This window comes from Myotis lucifugus, unplaced genomic scaffold, assembly GCF_000147115.1.
Source record: "Myotis lucifugus unplaced genomic scaffold, Myoluc2.0 scaffold_401, whole genome shotgun sequence".
NCBI lineage: Eukaryota > Metazoa > Chordata > Mammalia > Chiroptera > Vespertilionidae > Myotis > Myotis lucifugus.
The window spans coordinates 217,275-225,574 of NW_005871449.1; the positions used below are offsets into that span (position 1 = coordinate 217,275).

At 43.6% G+C, this 8,300-nt stretch overlaps 1 protein-coding gene across 2 annotated transcripts in view; it reads right to left on the bottom strand.

Annotated features, from left to right (window-relative positions):
• Positions 1-209, bottom strand: part of YES1 (YES proto-oncogene 1, Src family tyrosine kinase) — a 50,175-nt gene extending 49,966 nt beyond the window's left edge. The window contains exon 1 of one of the 2 annotated variants that reach the window (XM_006102151.3): positions 63-209. The gene's annotated coding sequence lies outside the window, so the exon portion shown is untranslated. The remainder of the gene's footprint in view (positions 1-62) is intronic. The other variant, XM_023743565.1, reaches the window with a different exon arrangement.
• Positions 210-8,300: the final 8,091 nt, after the last annotated feature.

An 8,300-nucleotide genomic window follows, 5' to 3' on the forward strand; every position in this document is an offset into this window, starting at 1 on the left:
GGGAGGGCCGGGCCGAGGGTTTGGGGGGACGGTGAGCTCTCGGCGCCAGGCCCCGCACTCACTGGTCGGTGGTGGAGTCCCGCTCCGCAGGGCGCCGGGCGCGGCGGGTGCTCCTAACGCCTCCTCTCCGGCGGGGCGCCGTCCAGCCACACGCGCCGGGCCTCCTGCGGGCCGTCCCGGCCCCGAGCTTCCTGTTGCCTGTGTTTGAACCGCGGCGGAGTTTTGTTGGCGACTCTCCCAGCGATGAGATCTTTGGCTTCGCTTGGGGCAGCTGATTTGTGCGGGATCCTGGCGACATCCCAGGGAGGGGCCGGGGCGGGTCTGACCCTGCGGGACAGCGCGGGAAACTGAGGCTGCCGCCCTGACAGTGCGGCCCACCGACCCGGAGTCCCGCGCATCGGCATCCAAGAACTTTTTTTTATTATTATTATTGCCTTGTATCCAGTCGCTGGAGAAGGGAGAGGATCCAAAAGGAAATGGGTTAAAGAGGAGGGTTAGTCAAGATCGGAATGGGCTGGAGATCCAGGCTTTTCTGATGAAATCACTTCTGCCCCGTCACACTCGGAGATTAAGTTCCTCTTTGTGTTTCTTTGCGGTGGCTATCGAAACTGTCAATGTGGGATTGTTGGTTTCCTGTGTGGTTTTTAGCGAAATTCAATATCATCTCCAACAGATAAGAAATAGTACAATCAGGTGTCAGTACTCTGGTATTCTAGGAACCCCGGAAAGGCATCTCTTCCGCTCACTGTGCCGGGGGTAGGCACAGGCTCTCACGTTAATGAAATGGCACACAGAACGTGGAAAGGTGCTTTATTCGGTGTAACTACTAAAACTTCATTTGCCACTGACTGTCGCAGGCATGAAAATTTCCACGTAGGTTATATTCAGGGTTTGTTTTTTTGTAACTGGAAAATAAATTCCTTGAGCTGTTTTTTTTTCTAAACTAATAAATAAAATAGAGATAATATTTTTGTTGTTCTAAACTTTCAGCCTCAAAAAATCAACTCTAAAATGCTAGTTAACCCTTGCCGGAAGCCGGTCCATCCTTGCTGCTTGACACAGTCGCTGCAGGGAAGAAACATCTGCACAGCGTATGGCGTATATGGCATACTGTTCTTAATATGTTTGCTCACCTTCTTGGCGCTATGTGTTTTAAACAAGGTCACCTCTCTGAGAAAGGTTGTTTCCCCAGGTAGGGATTTTTCCCTGAAGTTAGGGAGAGAATAAAACCCCTTAACTAAATGCCAGGCTGGTAGTTAATCACTTTAACTACGAACAATCACCCTTGAGCTACATAATCTTTACTCCCTGGAATGGAGATAAGAAACGCCCTAACCTTTGGAATAGAAATTGACAGGATTAAAATCAACTGGTATAAATACAGATGTAACAAGGCAATAAAACACAGAACCTGGCTGGATAATCTGGCTAGGCTGCTGATCAACTGAACGCTGTCTCCGTGTCATTCCTTCTTCTCCGACTCCGTCCACACCTTTGGGAACCCCTGGACCGGCTGGGGTTGGACCCCAACAAACCCTAGTCTATCCCAGATTAAGGGATAAAGTGGCTTTGAAGATGTCCTGTATGTAGTTTTAAAGGTGAGAGTGTCAAAATCTCTCCTACCTGTTATTGGTTATATTAAGTCACCATGAACTTTTCTTCTCTCCACCCTCATTTTGATTATTTTTATTACCTTATTCCCTGTTTTCTTTTTTTTAATATTTATCATGCAATCCCAAGCTTCAGTCTGTAAATCTTCGACTCAATGGCTCACCAAGGAACAAAACACAAAAACTAGAGAAAGAATCTTAAACTCTCACTGAGTTTAGTAGAATAGAAATTGTTTTTAAGTGAAAATCTGTTCATTCATGAAATGGACAAAAGAAGCAAATTTGTGTATGTCCCACACAGCCTAGAGGTCTGGGAGGTATGTGTTAAAGCGTGAAAAGGACCCAAGTCTTGGAATTCCTGGGAGAATCAGCTGGATGAAAAACGCAGGAGAAAAATTGAAACAAAATGAATGAAATATTTTATTCCTACAAAAGTGAAATGCATTATTTTAATGCTTTCAATTTTTTGAAAGTTTAAAAAATGTGCAGTTTAGTTGGGGCATGCTTGCTCTAATCCTGGAACATGTGATTTTGCCAGGAAATGTTTGTGTTGAGGGTAAACCTCTCCTGCCAGCTGTCAGTAATCTGCTGCTTTCATCACTGAAGCTATGATGATTTTCTCTTCCTGGTAACTAGAAAGACTGCAGTCTACACAGGGTGCATGCACTGGTCTTTGCTCCTTAATGACTACCCCACCCCAAACATGCCTTCCACCCCACTGTGCTCACCACTCAAAGCCTGGATCTCCTCACTCCAATACCTGAAGTGATTTACACCGTTGTAGCCTTGCCTCCTCCACCTGGCCAAAACTGCTGGTAACCCAGTTCGGAGGACTATGAGGACCCCTCTAAGCAAAGATTTGGAGGATCGGGCAAAAGGAAAGTGTTCTTCCTAGAATGTTAGGTTCTGTAGGGCGCGGCTATAGGGTTAAACCCTCCAACTGACCTGTTGGCAAAGCCACAAACAAGTCCCAGCTTAGAGGGCACATGACCTTATGACGCTCCCTAGATCCTTCCTAGGTAGCTAATGGGCTGTGGGAGGTGCAGCAAGTGCTGCCAAAACAAGTGAAACTCACAAGAACATTGTAACTGGTGACCACTACCTTGTTTACCTCTGGCTATAAATAAAGGCTCAGCTTGCCTCTGGATCTCTCTCTGTGGCCTCAGCCAGGCACAGGAAGATCCACCTAGACCAGCCATGGGCAAACTACGGCCCGCGGGCCGGATCCGGCCCGTTTGAAATGAATAAAACTAAAAAAAAAAAAAGACCGTACCCTTTTATGTAATGATGCTTACTTTGAATTTATATTAGTTCACACAAACACTCCATCCATGCTTTTGTTCCGGCCCTCCGGTCCAGTTTAAGAACCCATTGTGGCCCTCGAGTCAAAAAGTTTGCCCACTCCTGACCTAGACCCAGCTTATTCTCTCTGTCTGTCATTTCTTCATCCTTCACCACCCTCACTCAGGCTTGTGGAACCCTTGGCTGAGCTGGCTCGACACAAGGTTCATTGTATCAAGCTTAGTGGAGAGGTACAGTAAACCATTAATTTCTGAATGTTCCCCATGCCTTCGTTGCCTTAAGGGCTGGTGCCTGTGTATTACAGTTTACTTCCCCCTCAACTGGGCTGTCTAACAACCAATTCATTGGATGTATAAGGACACATCCTACAAGGTATACATGTAACAAATGGCAATCTTACAGGAGCCCATCTTTTTGCTCTTTTTTGTTGCACTCTGTAGTTTTTAACTTCATGGTCACCTGGTCTACAATCTTAGAATTTCACCTGTGCTTGTTGTGCCTTCCTAGCTCCAGGACTACTTTTTGAATGTCTAGTCTTTCATCTCTTCAGTTCTTTCTGGTTCTTCTGTAATTTGGTCCCAGCCCTGTTATAGCTAACAAAGTTCTTGATTTCAGTTCTAGCTCTTCCTGGTATCTATTTGCCTATTCCTATGTAACCTTTTCCATCAATTCAAACTTTCATACTCTCCACTTGGTTTCTCACTCTGTTCTGGGACAGCAGTTTCTAAGCTCGACGGTACTTTGCACCTTCTCACATGCCCTCTGCCTAGCAGGATATAGCATGCAATGGACACCTTTTGAGGGTGTCTGTTTAACCCAAGTTCCTCTTTGAGACTTGGTCCTCTCCCAATAGCTGGACTATAGCCCTCTGTTCTGAGTATTGCTACCCTCAGGAATTTTGAATATTGAGGGAGTGACACAAAGGTGACTCAGATTATTCCTGGTGGTAGGGTAGAGTTGTGAGACCAGTGGCAGAAGGTGAGTGTTCAGGCTAGGGGAGTCAGTCCAGTAGTAGTAGGCAACAAGTGTTCTGTGTTGATGGTGCCTGTGTCTCAGCAGACCATCCCTGTGGCAGAACCTGAACTCCGCCTTCCCTTCCTTGGTTCCTGCCTGAGCCTGCTCCACCAATCTTCCTGTCAATTCTCTGAACTCCCTCTTTTTCAGTTTGAATTTAGTAGAGACCATATCTTTTCTTTACAGATGAGAACCACTACTTAGTTTCTGCTTCTTACTTGTACTCCTGACAGTCAACACAGGTGATGCGAGGGCAGCATCTCCTGCACAGAGTAGGGGTAAACATGGGGTGGGGCCAGTTTTCAGAGAGAATGAAGCAGATGCACAGCAAGAAGCAAGGATGTGAGATGGTAGGACTCCAATGCTGAGACTCCAGTTGCCTTGAGCCACATGTAAGACCCCAAAACTAAAACAGAGCTGGCAAGTCATTCCCTCTGTTACTAAACTCAAGGGGTTTGTTGCTTGGGGTGTTCTATTCAAGAATGAGACATGGTTGTCACAAGGTAGTTTTGTTTATTTGCAACAAGTAAAGGAAACGGGATTCATATCCAAAACTGTCTCTTAGAATGGAGGTTTAGCCATTCCTTATACATACTATTTGGCTAATTACACTTTGATTTCTTCTTTGCAATTGACTACCTGTACCCTGTTTATTTTCTCTAGAGCTTATCCTGTTTACATCCACCTCTGCAAAATACTGTGCAACATTTTTAACATTTAGCAAAAACAGCATTTAGTAAGAATTGACCACACTTGGAGACATTTGTCTTATGTAACACCTCTGCCTCCCTATGGTAGTCATTGCATTTAGATCACAGCATAGTACACACTCTTTCTCCCAGAGCAACTGACTTAAATCCTCAAAATTCTCAGTACAACAATTCAGCCAGCAAACATCTAAAATTGGTTTTATAGTGACCATCAGTAGATGAGTGGCTAAAAAAACTGTGGTACATTTATACCATGAACTATTATGCAGCAGTAAAAAAGAAGGATCGCTTATCCTTTGAGACAGCATGGAGGGACCTGGAGAGTATTATGCTAAGCAAATAAGCCAGTCAGAGAAAGACAAGTATCACATGATCTCATCCCAAAGGTGTGACGGAGTCGCGAAGAATGAATGACATGGAAACTGGGTTCAGTTCATCAGCATAGCGAGGTTCTCCCTCCAGGATCTCCAGCAAAGTTCTGGCTAGGATCTCCAGCGAAGTTCTGGTCAGGATCTCCAACCAAGTTCTGGTGCCATGTTCTCTCGCTAGGTTCTCCAGCCAGGTTCTCCAGGTTCTCCAGCCAGGTTCAGTCACCAGGTTCTTTAGCAAGGTTCTATCCAGGTTCTTTTGCCATGTTCTGTCTAGGTTCTCCAGTGAAGTTCTGTAGCCAGGTTCTGTCCAGGATCTTTTGCCATATTCTCTGGCTAGGTTCTGGTTAGGATCTGATGATTATTGTCTTGTTACATCCGTATTTATACCAGCCGATTTTAATCCTGTCAATTTCTATTACAAAGGTTAGGGCATTTCTTATCTCCATTTCAGGGAGTAAAGATTATGTAGCTTAACTACCCGCCTGGCACTTAATTAAGGGGTTGTATCCCCTCCCTAACCTCAGGGAAAAATCCCCACCTGGGGAAACAACCTTTCTCGGAGAGGTCACCTTGGTTAAAACACATAGTGCTAAGGGGAGCAAACATATGCTGTGCAGATGTTTCTTTCCTGCAGCGACTGTGTCAAGCAGCAAGGATGGACCGGCTTCCGGCAAATTCCCCCTTTTTTATTTTTTAAATGATAGCGCATGCAAATCAGTGGCCACCTCTCAGATTGGGCTGTTTAAGACTCAGAAGAAGACTGGCAAGCAATGACAATAAGCATAGCTATAAACATAGTGGATGAACAAAATAAACTGGTGAACAAAATAGATCCAGAGACGTAGAAGCATAGAACAGACTGCGGAATCTCAGGGAAGGCAAGGGTGGGTGGGTGGGTGGGAAATGATCAACCAAAAAACTTAAATGAATACTAGAGGCCCGGTGCACGAATTACTGTACAGGTGGGGTCCCTCAGCCTGGCTGGTGATCGGGGCCGGCCAGCTGGGTGGAGGGACTGCAGAAGGTTGGCCAGCCAGGGGAGTTGGCTGGGGGAGTGCACTGACCACCAGGGGGCAGCTCCTGCATTGAGAGCCTGCCCCCTGGTGGTCAGTGTGCATCATAGCGACTGGTCGTTCGGTTGCCTAAGCTTTTGTTTATTTAGATATGCATAATCCATGGACACAGACAATAGAGTGGTGAAGGACTGGGACAGGCAGGAGGGGCAGATTAGAAAGGGTCAATGAGGGGGAAAAAGACATATGTAATACTTTCAACAATAAAGATTTTTTAGAAATAAGTTGCCTTTAAACAGAAACACACATAAAACAGGCTTATGCATAGGTCTGTGTCAAAACTGTGATTAGAGGCTCCCAGGAACCTAACCCTGTGTTTTCTCCAGGACCAGTGGCTCAGTATTTGCTAATTCTGTGTTTGTAGTGAATTTATAGAACATAATTACTGTGAATAATAATCAGTTGTATGTCATTTTTTAAAAAAATGCACTAACATTCTCTGTCATTTAATAACTGGAAAACAGTTTGTTGCACTAAGTACAGACAGCCAAATGCATTTTGACATAAGTTTCAGTTAATTGTAATAAACATTTACTAACTATAATGGTCAGATAACGTACAAATACAATGAAATGCATCCCTGCTTTGAACAGCTTTATACCAAAAATATAAATAAATAAATGCAAACATAATCACAAATGTTATTACAAAGAGAAAAACTTTAGGTACAGGGAGAAAGGCTTCATAAAGAGCAATCAGCCCTAGCCGGTTTGGCTCAGTGAATAGAGCATCATTCTGTAGACAGAAGGGTCCTGGGTTTGATTCCTGTCCAGGGCACAAGACTGGGTTGTGGGCTTGATCCCCAGTAGGGGGCGTGCAGGAGGCAGCCAATCAATGATTGTCTCTCATCATTGATGTTTCTATCTCCGAAATCAATTAAAAATATATATATTTTTAAAAAGAGCAATCAGCCATCTAATTTCTTTGTCTGGATTACTAATATATCTAATTTGATCAGTACAGTCAATGAACTGTATAACCAGGATTCTATGCAAGGCTCTTTACTCATATTACCTTATTAATTATCACAACTCTATAAGATTAAAAAATAAATAAAATAAAATTGAGACCCATTTGATATCTCTGCCCTATAGCTTTGTAATTTCTGCCCAAGACACTATTTGCAATTCCTGTAGCCATTGCCAAGTGTTTAGCCTTCACTTTTCTGATATGTTAAACTGATATGTGGTCATAATATGTCAGTGTCTCTGACAATGAGTTTAAACACCACTAAAATTGCTATCAGGTTGCTACTTCCTGGAAATCTTTACAACTGGGTTATGAAAAGTAGAACATAACTTTGCTTGAAGGCAAGAAGTTAAAGTTAAAATGTTTACCTACATCAAAGGTTTAGAAAAGAAACTATAAATTAGTCATGCTCTTATCTTTTAAGGTAACTGATGCCAGATCATGAAATATAAACAGTTGGTATTAAATAACTTTTTTATTATATTCTGTAGGCTAACATTGTGGGTGGGGTTTAAAGTAATGTGTTTAGAATAAATATATGCTTTTGAAAACCCATTTTATCCTCCTTTTTCAAGCTAAACCTATTTGTATCTTCAGTGGCATGGATAATTATTTTTATGTAGATCATTATTTTATTATTAATATTCCATGGTATAGATCACATTTGTGTTTAAGCAAACTAAAATCTGACCAGATTTTATTAAGTGGTATAAGCCATAATGCACTTAATTCTTTTACAGTATGTATTTGTTTTTTTGACTGTATAAGAACAGCTCTTTTGATTTGCTGGGGTCCAACCCCAGCAGGTCCAGGGATCCCCAAAGGTGTGGACGGAGTCGGCGAAGAATGAATGACATGGAAACTGGGTTCAGTTCATCAGCATAGCGAGGTTCTCCCTCCAGGATCTCCAGCGAAGTTCTGGTTAGGAACTCCAGCGAAGTTCTGTGTCCATGTTCTCTTGCTAGGTTCTCCAGCCAGGTTCAGTCACCAGGTTCTTTAGCCAGGTTCTATCCAGGTTCTTTTGCCATGTTCTATCTAGGTTCTCCAGTGAAGTTCTGTAGCCAGGTTCTGTTGCAAGGTTCTCTTGCCAGGTTCTATCCAGGTTCTCCTGCCATGTTCTGTCTAGGTTCCCCAGCCAAGTTCTATAGCAAGGTCTGCGTCCTGGATCTTTTGCCATGTTCTCTGGCTAGGTCTGGTTAGGATCTGATGATGATGTGATGAGGATCTGATGAGGCTGTGATGAGGATCTGA